Raw genomic sequence first — 13,100 nt, forward strand, 5'->3', positions numbered from 1 at the left:
GTAGTTCTGTATAAGTGAGATGTATATATGTCAGCAAGAGAAAGAAGGGGAGTGAATGCTGCAGGACAAAAAGGCCAATGAAAAGAAAAGAGACTCATTCAGGGGTATACCTCACTCTATGCCATTGCAAGATATTGGTTTGTGCCCTGGGTTTGAACCTTCAAATCATGGCTATATTGTGTGCTAGGTGTACTAGCCTAATCGGTTTCAAGGACGCAAATTAAGACCTCAAAACCCAGAATGCATTCGGTCGTGACATAAAAGCCCAGAACAGTTTAAAATGTCGGTAATGACATGGAATATTGGCGTGTTTAATTGATCAGCAAAGATTAGGAATTAAAATCAAGTAAATTCTTTTCAAATTGCGCATTTCTCCAGAGATAATGAATATCGTTATAGCAGACGCCTGCACCAGGATACTTGGCAAGCCTATGATTGTTTGTTGCAGCTTTGGTTATATTAACATACACATTAATATTTATACATAATTTATGTCATGTTAATTTTTCATATACAATGATTTATGGAACGTTGTCGTGCCCTGTTAGAGGGCATTCGCAGCCTGCTTCCAAAGGAGCTTAACCGAGGCACGTTCCGTCTGTGGACGTCTCTGTGCGTCGTTGTACTCACAATGCATCACTCGGACGGGGGAAGGCGAGATTCAAAAGTAAATTAGCAGGGCTTCAGATATACTCCATTAACATCTTAAATAAAACATAAAGAAAATAAAGCATTCAAGCATTTACTGCATACGGAAGCTCATTGTGCCCCGGCTACAGAGTAAACATCAGTCTGCAATCCCACTTTCAGAAATTGAGCAAACACGGCCCATTACGCTTCAGTGCTGGGTTGCTGTTTTTGTTGAAGGCCTTTTAATTAATATTTTGTTTTTTGGACTATGACAGATGGCTGTGACTAATAAAGACTTTATGAAAAAGAACAATTCGGTTAAAAGGTTGATGGACCACGATCAAATATTCTGTGAAATCAGTTGTGAACATGATTTATCAAAGAAAATGCCCACCTGTGTTTTAAGGCACCACCAAACATTTGTGTGTACCGGTGCATAGGATGGATTTGTGTTCACTAATTCTCTGTTACTAGTGGAATAATAAGGCAACACAATCTATAGATATTCCCGTTTTTGATGCGCTAATGCGTGTGTGTGGGAGGTTTGCATGTATGTATGTGTGCTAGGATTTCTTTACTCATGGCTGAGACCATTAATCCGAGAAATTAATTTTTTTAATCGATATCTTAAGGTCCGTTTGGTGAACATTGCAGTGCCTTGGACCTTAGTGAGACTGCATTGACTCCACCTAGTCCTAAACAGTATCAGCACGCTACCTTGCCCCCAGCGTACCCGCCAGTAACAATTGCCCCAGCATTCAGGGGAGGCAGGTCAGTGTAGGATGGCGGGGCGGTGGCAAGCACATCCATGGGAGTGTCTCCTTTTCCTTTGGTGGCTCAGCGGCACCATCTAGTGGACGATGTCGTACTGCAGCAGCATCTTATCTTTTTTCAGATTGTTTATGGGTGGGATTCCCGAGGGTGCAGGGTTTCCAAGGGCACTGGCGATTCCGAGGACAGCCTTACTTGGGGTGCACCCAGGGCTTTAAGTGGGGGGGGGGGGGTCTGTGGGACTCTGAGCACCCCAAGTTTTTTGGGGGGCCTCAAAACGTGTCTCTAGGGGGCTCTATTTTCGGGCCTCAAAGTTCAACGGTAGGGTGACCAGACGTCCCGGTTTTTGTTAGGTGTTTCGGGTGAGCATGCGCACGCACTGCTTAAGGTGTGACGTCATTGTAGCAGGAAGGAAAATCCTTTGAAGAGAGACACTTTCTCTCGGGATTTCCCTACTCTTTGAACACGCAGCGCCACCTACGTCATTGTGCCAGCCATCGGCACAACAACAGCTGGTTAGAACCGGCACGATCCTGCTATTACGGCCTGCAGCAAGATTTCTTCAGCAACAAGTGTGACCCTGCTCTGCCTTTTATGCAAGTGAGGGATGAGGGACTACAACAGAACTGGAAAAACAAGGGTGGAGAGCAAGGGATAGTGTCCACCCGTAGTGGACGGAGAATACTCCTGTTCCCCTGGTCAAGGATGTAGAAAACAAATGGAGGAGTAACACCCGAAGTTGAGCTGAAGGTTTTCCAAAGGGAGGAATAATTATTCCTTTTGTAATAAACCCCTCACTCACCACCTAGTGGTGACATGCTTCATCATCGGGGTCCACCCTGGTGGCCTAGCGTCACCAGGGTGTGCTTCGACACCTGTAGTACAGTGGAGCAGGTTGTGAATGTGGGTGCAGAAAAAATAAATGTTAAAAATTGTCCTGGTTTAACTTGAAAAAGTGAGTTTTATTTAAAAGCAATTGGACAATGTTAAAAATAAGGGGCGAGATACTGGGAGGGGAGTTACGACCTGAGTATCTCTATATGTGTAATGGTGAGTTGGTCAACATGTTTCTACCATATGGGTAAGTACCCGGTATTCGTCAGGACCAAGGAGACGGCGGAAAATCCAGGTCTATCTTTTTCAACAGAAGAAATAGACTCTATTATGAGCAATCTCAACGTATTTGCAGATGCCAACATCAGCAACACAATATCACAAACTTCAGAGTGGGACAAACTGACAGAAATGAAACGTAACCGCATCAGACCCATACTACATGGAACCATTCTGAAGGAATACGTAACCAATTATATAGCCCCGAAGGGTTTACTAGTTACCAACGCTCCCCGAATTTTCTTAGATGACCCAGAGTTCAGGAAAGATTGGGCCCTCATCGCGTGGCACTGTACACACGATTGGATTATACTTATTCTCATAACAGCTTTGCGACTGTCCAAAAAAATCCAAGTCGAGATACAAATTACAGAAAGCCAAATAAAAGCCACCATCACAGGATACAAGAAGAAGCTAGATGACCTTAACAAAGAGATAAACGAGTATAGAGACAATCTCACCCAACAAAAAGTACTTAAATTTCAGAAAGATCTCAAGAAATTCTCATTTGTTAAGGCGTACCCATACTCAGATCCAGACTACAAAGCCACAACAGCAACAGACCCAGACTTGGATGCTTCAAGTAACACCTCCCATAGCTCTAATAGCAGCGGAGGATCTAACAAAAGTACACCAAGACAAAGTCAATGAGGATCCTACAGAGGAAATTACCAATGGCCACAATACAGCCACCCTCCGTTTCAGAATCAATTCCAACAACCACAGCAATTCCCAATGTATGGATGGCAACCACCATTCCAACAATTCCCTTTTCCACCAAACCAATTCCGTCCTCCTTTTCCCAACAGAGGCAGGAGCGGAAGAGGGCGCAACAAACAAGGGAACAACGTCCACTGGGAGGAAGAAGACACAGTGGGCAGCAACACCGGAGCAAAACCGGGACCAACAGGTCAGGCCCCAGCAATGCGAGGAGCTAGTGACCAACCTTTCATCTCGTACATTAACTGAGACGGAATCCAAAGTCCTTAATAAAGGGCTTAGCTTTGTCCCCACAGCCGCTCTGGACAAATTCAAATTACAATGTGAACTGGCGGCATTCTTCAGAAAACTAAAGCTCAAAGCCTTTTTTGAGAAAACTAACATAGACAACTCGGGTGAGACCATGAATGAAACAGGATTAAGAACAAAATCCACGTTCATACCACCTCCACATACTATCCCAGTTGAAATCAACACTTTCGAACAGGCCGTGTTCAACGATATTGAAACCATGTCAGTTACAACACTCTACCACAACAACAGCAGGGCAGAGAGCAATGCCATATCAGACCTAAAGAAAGACGACACCATAGTGATCAAGCCAGCGGACAAAGGTGGAGGCCTGGTGATAATGGACAAAACAGATTATAATACGGAATGTAGGCGTGTACTAGGAGACACCAAAAATTACCAACCGCTCCTAACAGACCCAACAGAAGACCTACGCACCGAAATCATCAACTTGGTAGAAGTAGCAGAAATGGCGGGCCATATCTCGAAACAAGAGGCCGACTACCTGAGCAAAACTGAAGCCGAAATTCCAAATGTCTATGTGGTACCCAAAATGCATAAAGACAAGTTGCCCCCCCCCCCCCAGGCAGACCAATAGTATCTGGCATAGGCTCACTATTGGAACGCCTATTGAGGTTCTGCGATTTCTTCCTCAAAACAATTGTCCAAGGAACATCCGCATATCTGAAGGACACAAAGAGCCTACTTTGACATCGAAAGCCTTTATACCAATATACCCCAGGATGCAACCATCAATGTCCTAAAGAAAACACTGGAAGAAGCCGCCTGGAACTACCGCACACCGAAAAAGTTCATCATAGAGTGTGCAACTCTTGCCCTCAAAAGGAATTTTTTTGAATACGAAGGATCCCTATACCTCCAAATAGGAGGAACTTCTATGGGCAGTGTTTTTGCCCCGAGCGTAGCGGGGCTCTATGTGTTCGATTTCGAGCAAAAATATATTCTATCACCAGACAATCCCTATTTTGAACACATCAAATTCTGGCGAAGATATATTGACGATGTTCTAACAATCTGGCAAGGCCCACAAGAAACACTAATGGCATTCATAACTTGGCTGAATAACTGTGACCCGCACCTGCACTTTACCCACAGCGCAGATAAAGACAAAATGGTTTTCTTGGATATAGAAATTCAAAGAGAAAATGACAGCCTGACAACAAAAAACGATTTCAAACACTCTGCTAAAAACAATCTGTTGAGGTACGACAGTTTCCATCCTCGCCCCTTGAGGGAAAACCTGCCCTACGGCCAATATCTGCGACTGCGGAGAAACTGTAGCAAGTTGGCAGACTACAAGAACCAGGCGGAAGACCTCACCAACAAACTAAGAAATCGTGGCTACCCAACCAAAATCATCCAAAAATGTCAAAAAAGAGCAAGAAACCAACCGAGACAAGCCCTACTAGAAGAAACAATGAGAAGCAACGAAATAACTCCACTCACATGCGTTACAACCTATAAAGCTATTTCCAATCAAGTTAGCCGGAGTATAAACAAACATTGGCCCATAATAAACTCAGGAAACTTCAAATGGGAGAAACCACTATTCTCTTACAGGAAAGCGCAGAGTTTAAAGACAGCTTGGTAAACACCAGACCCAAGAGTACAACAACAAATAACAACCCCACCCTCATCCAGATGTGGGGCCTCCCACCTGTGACAGGACACTCAAGATGTGGGGACTGCAGTGTATGCCACCTCACTGACAATACTAAAACCCTAAATCTGGAAGAAGGCAGAGTCTGGGAGCAAAGATCCCATACCAATTGTAACAGCAGCAATGTTATATACCTGATCACATGTACATGTGGAAAGCAATATATAGGAATGACCACACGCAAGATAAAACAGCGCATCTGTGAACATCGGAGCACCATCCGATGCAAGAAAAACACTACCAGACTCACTGACCACTTCCTGACGGTACAACATACCCCGAATGATATGAGGTGGAAAGTGATAGAACAGTTGCAGCCAGGTCCCAATGTACAATCCCGCCTTTTCGAAAAAGAACAACGGTGGATTTATAGACTTTCAACCCACAAGTTGGGCCTCAATGATAATATCCCTTGGGCTTCTGTCTTAAAGTAAATAGTGACCTCATCTATAAACATGCACTTTACCATCATGGTCACACCACTCTTCTGATCCCCATGACAACCGAACATTTGTTTTTTACAGTGCTTGTCTGGCTTTGGAATTTTTCCTAGGGCATAATTTTCTCCCCTTTTCATAACCGTATGACCCCTTTCAACTGAGCGCTCCTCCTCTCCGATGAGACGCTTCTAACACCTCAGGTCCTTTGATCAGACGCTGATTCTAAATATTTGTCAGCCCTGTTTAACTTTCCTCAAAGTATCATTTCTACGCATGCGCTACTCCTAAGCCTGCAATCACTATGGCAACTGATGGCCCCTCTGGCTCTCCGTAGGTGCTCTTCCCGGGCCACTGACGCAGTCACCACGTGACCGCTCCCGGAAGTAACTTTTCCTTCATTACCAGTGCGCAGCTGTACGGCACTTCTAGCCGAGCAGCGGAAGGTAGTAGTAGGTTATGGGCCACCATCCTCGCCAGTAAACTGTAAGTAAACCAATCTCTTGATTCCCACAGAACCCCGATGCGGGCACTCACCACGTAGCGTACAGATACCGATGCGGCCACATATACCGCCCTTGGGCAGCCAACAATTACCTAATCTCATCAGTGGTACTCTATCATATCATTTACACAGAATATGTTGTACCGCGAGGTGAGCCTACCCCCTGCCCGCCGAAGCACTTGAAGGAACTATAATAAGTAAGCCTGTCCTCTGCTATGCAGTATATGTGTCCCTCTTTGTGTTACATGTTTGTGAGTCTTGTGTGTCCCCTTTTTAAACTACCGGCATAGTCTGCACTATAATTGTTATTGACCATCACTGCCTGGTTCATGATACATACCATCACGCATTATAAGACTTTTCCAAATAGAACACAATTGCGATCACAAGAGAAACCACGCATTATGGGACTTTTCGACAACAGAATATAATTACGATAATAAAAGCAATATTGCATGCGACTGAGCACGCACCAATTGATATATATATTTCTGTCCTGGCACTAGAAGTAAGCGCACACGGACACGAGATCAACACGCTAATTATCACCTGAAGTTTTTCCAATCTTCACCGTGGCATGAGGTATGAATGCACTGAGACACTGCACGACGTAACAGGCTAGTAAGAATATTTGCGCCTGACTCTTGCTTAGTTTCTCTCCCCACAGGTTTTTTCTTTTTTCTTCAATTCATGCTTCCTTATCTTTGAGCACACTACCTTTGGCTATTTTGCCAATAGGTATAGAAAGGATTTAGGATAGGGTGAGCCTTTTAGGGGGCTCATACCGTCCATCTCCTTGGTCCTGACGAATACCGGGTACTTACCCATATGGTAGAAACATGTTGACCAACTCACCATTATACATATAGAGATACTCAGGTCGTAACTCCCCTCCCAGTATCTCGCCCCTTATTTTTAACATTGTCCAGTTGCTTTTAAATAAAACTCACTTTTTCAAGTTAAACCAGGACAATTTTTAACATTTATTTTTTCTGCACCCACATTCACAACCTGCTCCACTGTACTACAGGTGTCGAAGCACACCCTGGTGACGCTAGGCCACCAGGGTGGACCCCGATGATGAAGCATGTCACCACTAGGTGGTGAGTGAGGGGTTTCTTACAAAAGGTCTACAACAGAATCCAGCAGCAGTGAAAAGGAAACTTACCTTTGTGACGCCTCCCCTGCCCTACCAGCACCGTCAGGACCCTGCCTCCACATCAGAGCTGGCTCAGCCAGAATCCTTCTGAAGCCACACAAGACTCGCCCTCCCAGCCTGCAAACCTGCAACATGAGTATTTTAATGGCTGTTTTTTTAATTCCCTTCCCCGCAGGTTTCTCATTCTGCCGCAAAGCACCATTCATCTTTTTCAAAACACTCTCAATGCCAATGCTGACTTGTTCTGTTTATTGATTTATATATGCGGTAGTAAAGCACCCTCATAGAAAGCACTGCGTATGCGTAGAAAAGATTGAACAGCCCTCTGAAGGGAAATCAAGGCAAATATTGAGCACCACTGGTTCCCCAGTCGCCCCCGAGTCCAAACAGTTGACTATCCCTTGTACTTTTCAGTCACCTCCCGAACGGCGGTAAATCTACGCAAGCCCTAGACAACTGGTATAGGCGGATATGAGGAGAGCGGTTGCTTTTAAGTATCGACTACGAGCAACGCCCGGACGTGGTAGGGAAATGAAAGAACCCTGTAGACATTGGCAGTGGTGTCGCGTTCGGTGGAAATATCAATTGTGAAAAAGATGCGCCCTCTACAGGGTTAGGGTGTGAGGTGCTGGGCAGTAATGTATATGCAGCAGAATGTATGTGCGCACTCAAAGGACGCTGCGCCATTATAATTTGATGCTATATTTTGTTGTGGTGTATGTAAGTATTTTACGTCCTTCTTGCAGTATTACCAGCACCTGTGTTCTATAATATCAGTGCATTTGTAATTGGCCACAATATTAGTAATGGCATATTAGTACATTTTATAGTGATGGTTATATTGTACATCGCTTATATTTAACAATGAGCCATGTATACTTTGATTGAAGCTTCCTTGATTTTGACCACGCCCCTACTTGGATAGGCAATACCCCTTTAAGAAATTTGCCATGCCCCGTTTAGAGCACCCCCAGTTTTTTTCCCCACTTCATGCCCTGGGTGCACCTACAACAGCTGACAAAAAGAGGAATCCTGCCAATTCCTTTGCTCACATCGCCCACGAGCACAGCACAAACATAACTGCGCAGTGTTTGCAATTTAATCCACAGAATTCCCCTTTTGCTGGCGGTTTACCATGTGCACCCCAGGAAAGGTAATCCTTAAGATTACCAGTGTGCTTCATATTGAAGGGGTGCTAGGAGCTGTTATCTACCCCTTGAGGAGTCCCAGGGTCCCCCAGCACATTGCCTACATGTGCAGCAGGGAATCCTTGATGATTTACTGAAACTCAAGGAGATGGAGGTCTACCCCACCCTCATCCCAGCACATCTGCTGGTGCCCTGATAGGCCATGCCACAACTGGATGGCGAATGCCACCAGCCAATCCAATTCTACTATAGCAGGGGTGGTTAAGGGTGGAAGTCAAGAGAGGTGCCAAAAATGCCACCTGTTTGGCACTGTTCCACTGCCTTGAAATTAGTGGTTAGTTGGCGGGAAGTTGCACCATGTTAGGAAGAAGCAATGCCTCCCTTCAGCAAGATTTAAATTCAGGCCACATTTATTTGGTGCAACTGTTTTTGGTTCCAGCCAAGCAATCGACGTTTTATGAACTGTCGGGGGAGTTCACTTAGGCACCTCCTTTAAAGGCTCAGTCATGTTTGATGACACATGATAGAATGACCACCACTTGATGTAGAGTAATGAATAACAACTAGTCAGTGTCTGTATTTTCGCTTCTAAAAGCACAAAGTACCAATTTTGGCATTCTAACAAAAGCACCATGTGATGACACTAATGGTAGAATTGAGCTATACAAATGCAAATACCAATAGCAAAGTTTGATCAGATCTTTTTTATTACTGGTATTTCTCAAATTTTGCTACCTAATGCACACGGGAATATTGCCCTTCAGGGTAAAGACTGCCACATGAATTGCCATAGTTTCTAAACAATGTCCTACTGCTAAACTTGGGATAAATCAACATTTCTTTCTTTGTATCCCCCAACAGGCTCCTGATTCTATAAAACAAGCCTAAAATATTGCATACGTTGCCCAGAGGGACAGGAAGGACCCATAGACATTTTTTGTCAGGTAAGCAATCTCTTTAAATGCAAAAGGACTTTAATATATTTGTGTGGACATTGCACATCTCCCTGTTAGACCTAAATATTCATTGTATAATAATCCCATAATTTCATGAAACAGTGTTTCTAATGAAAGTTGTAATGTTTATTTGTAATGTTTTAATGTATGTATAGATTTGAATAATGTTTCTAATACATGTGGTATAAATGGGTTGATTTGTTTGGGTAGAAAGATTAATGTTTTGTTTTTGGTACAGCAAATCCTTTTTATGGTCTGGCTTGGCAGCGCAGTTGTTACCAGACAATTGTGTGAGACCACTAGGAGAGGGTCTTTGGCTCCGCCCACATATTGGGAGTCAGGAGTACATGTTTTGATTGGGCAGAATTTAGGTCCTTCCACAAAAAAGAGTTTGCTCTCGACACAGTTGTGCTCATTTTGTTTATTTAGCCAGATGCCTGTGGGTGAACTTTTAAAGGCACACAAATCCTAGTAAATTGTCTTAGATAATGTGGTATTTTTTTCTAGCAGCCACGCAGATGGGAGGAGGGCAGTCATTAATCTACATGGGCTTTTAGGTCTAGCCTGATAGTGCAACTGTCACCTTACCTTTAAACATACATAAATATTATTCTAAACTTCTTTGCTCTACACACATACATATCCAACCCCACACTATATACTTTTAATGTTTCACATTCACATGCCACATTCTTTTAAATCCAGACCTATTGGAATTACCAATGCTTGTTTAAACTATCACACTCGTTCAGCCAGTGCATGTTGAACCAAAACTTTTAATGTATGGTAAGAATCACTAATAAAAGAAATGTAACATACAGATAATAAAATGAAATAAAATGCTGAAATAAAGTAGTTGTGTTAGAAGTACTAAACTTGTGCCCCATCCTAAATGGCAACATTGAGTTACTACACAGCACGTTTCCCTAATTCAGCACATATCCCTAAACATACACTGGGTGTATTTCAGTTGTTAAACCTGGATCTCTCACTTGGTTCTACTTGGAGATTAATGAGGGGAGGGCAGCAAGTAGGATTTTCTAGGGAGTACAAACTAGCTACAATAATGTACATATTATATCCTATTTATTCATATATATTGCAAGTTTTTGACACAGTTTTTATGAAAAGTTTCTAACAGTAAGTTATATCTATTACTTGGTTCATCCACAAATGTGGAGAGCTCAGGCCGCAATGTAACCAGGTGGAAAGAATATTCTCCTCTCAGTTGCTGTGCTGATCAAGTTATTCTGAAGATATATCATAGTTAATTAGATTCACCTGTTCTGCTCTCTATGCCAATCACATCTCTCTTGCTATTAATAATTCTAAGGAATTTTTCAAAATTGTTGATTTACTTGTTGAGCTCCTTGATGATTCAAATTCCAAGCCACTTCCCAGGCTTTTTTAAATGATTTAGATACATTTTTTTAATGACAACGTTAATAATGTATGGCATAATCTCCCATTCAATTCTGACTTCTCTCCGAATCTTCCTAGGACTGGTCCTTCTCTTTCAACTTTTCCTTTCCTTTTCTTGAAGACGACTTCTCAACTCCTATCTGTCATAAATTTTGGCTCTCTCTTGAGCCTTGGCCTTCCTTTTCTAATAGTTTTAGGCCTATCTTACAGGTGTTAAATAACCTCTCTGTCTTGTACTTTTATTCTTCTGGCCAGGAAACAGGCTCTAGTGGATCCTTTTTTGAAAAACCTTTGGCTGACCCTACCATATTAAGTAATTTTAATCACATGTTTATTCTTCCATTATCAAACAACATTTTTGAGAAAATAGTTATGGCCCAGATTTACTCAATTTTTGCATCGGGTTGTATCACTCTTATGATGGAGCCAGACGCAAAATCTTTTACTAAGCCACACAAAGCCACTTAGTGTAACTTGCATGGTGTAGTAATACACAGTATCTCTTCCTGTCCCAAAACAATCCTATCTGTAACATAGACACACGTCACCATGGTGCAATGTTGCCCGCGTTAGTGCTAGACAGCACACAGAGCGCCAGTGCTAGAAATCAGCAGAAATGCTCCACATTTTAGTAAATATGGAGCATTTCTGTTGTCTCCCATTTGCACAATGCAGCATAGCAGCTCTGCTTACTGCCCTGTGTTAAAAGTTAGTAAATATGCTCCGAAGTGTCAGATATCCTAGTTTTCTGAAACATAATTGCTTACTTGATTCCAATCAGTCCTGTCTTCATTCTTTCACAGTACTGATTCTGTCTTGGTTTCTACTCTGGACAATCTTTGGATCATCTTAGACCAGGGTGGAATTTCTGCATTGAACCTCTAGAGACCTTTTTGTGGCATTTATCTCAGTATCCCCATCATATTCTTTTGTCTCGTCTTTCCAGCCGAGATTTGACTGAGCAATAGATAGATAGATAGATAGATAGATAGATAATTCATTGTATGCCTACTTAAAAGATGACAATTTACTAAATCACAGTTTCAAATGGACACAATCCAAAAGGCTGTGAAAAAAAACATTAAAATAAACAGAAACCAATCCAAGTAACTTACAACAGCCTTAGTAGCAGACATGAACTGATAAAGCCAACAATACCAATATGAAGAGCTGGTAGGATGACCCTGCTATCACATCAGGATCTAAACATAGAAAGAAAAGTAAACTCTTAAATAAAAATGAAGCCACCGAAAACATTGGCACTGAAGGGAATTGCTTTGTGTCTGTATGTGTTCTTTGTGAAAGGGCAGAATGCTGTCACTGACAAAGAAGCTAGCCAGTGGCTGAAGTAGGCCGATTCATTGTCCTGTGCTGTACGCTGTAGAGTGGAGATTCTTTACTTCTGATCCACAACGCCTGCTCAGGGGGTCCATGACTGTTTGAACAATAAATCATGTCAGCATATTAACAAAGAATGTACACACATTAAAGCAAAATGTTAAAAGAGTAATTTGAAACAACAAAAATGTGAAGGACTTAGAAATTGCAGGCTAAACATTAAGGGACCGAGTACGATGCGGCCATGAAGGGCTCTGACCCTTGGTCAGAGCATTTATGGCCGCATCGTTATGGGACGGTCGGTTTACTGTGCTACCGCCTCACAACAAGTCATTCTGGCTGGCTTCTGACGGGTTCGGAGAGCCTGTTGCCCAGTTGGAATCCGGCCTGTGATCTCAAGGACGGGTCTTCCCGCCCTTGAGATTACAATGTCGGGTTTCGGCAGCCTTTCTGTGCTGGCCCTTCTGACATGGAAAGGCTCTTGGAACTCGGTTTTGGGGACACCCAGCAGGTCCCCCTTGGCTGCACATCCTACGGTTGGACGCAGAGGGGCACCTATGGTGCCCCCCTGTTGATCCCTGCACCTCGTGGCACGGGGTGCAGGAATGAACTGCACCTCCCATTTTACTATGGGAGCATACATTCTGGACAGTTTACGGCCCAAATACATGCTCGCTAAGCAAAATGTAGGAATTGTTTGTTGCATCCTAATGGGGATTGTCGGGACTGCTGACTGGGTGTTGCTCTGTCCCATGACCGATGCAGTGTCAGGCAGAAGTGATTCCATCCGACATTGTAATGACCCCCTAAGTTGTTATCTTCAGATTGATTCATGGAGCAGCCCACATACAGCAAACATAATCTAATATCTAGTTGATGGAGAGACGTACCCTGTGCACACACTCAGTGATATTAAAGACGTTGGTCAA

The sequence above is a fragment of the Lissotriton vulgaris genome, chromosome 3_1, assembly GCF_964263255.1.
Source record: "Lissotriton vulgaris chromosome 3_1, aLisVul1.2, whole genome shotgun sequence".
Taxonomy (NCBI): Eukaryota; Metazoa; Chordata; class Amphibia; order Caudata; family Salamandridae; genus Lissotriton; species Lissotriton vulgaris.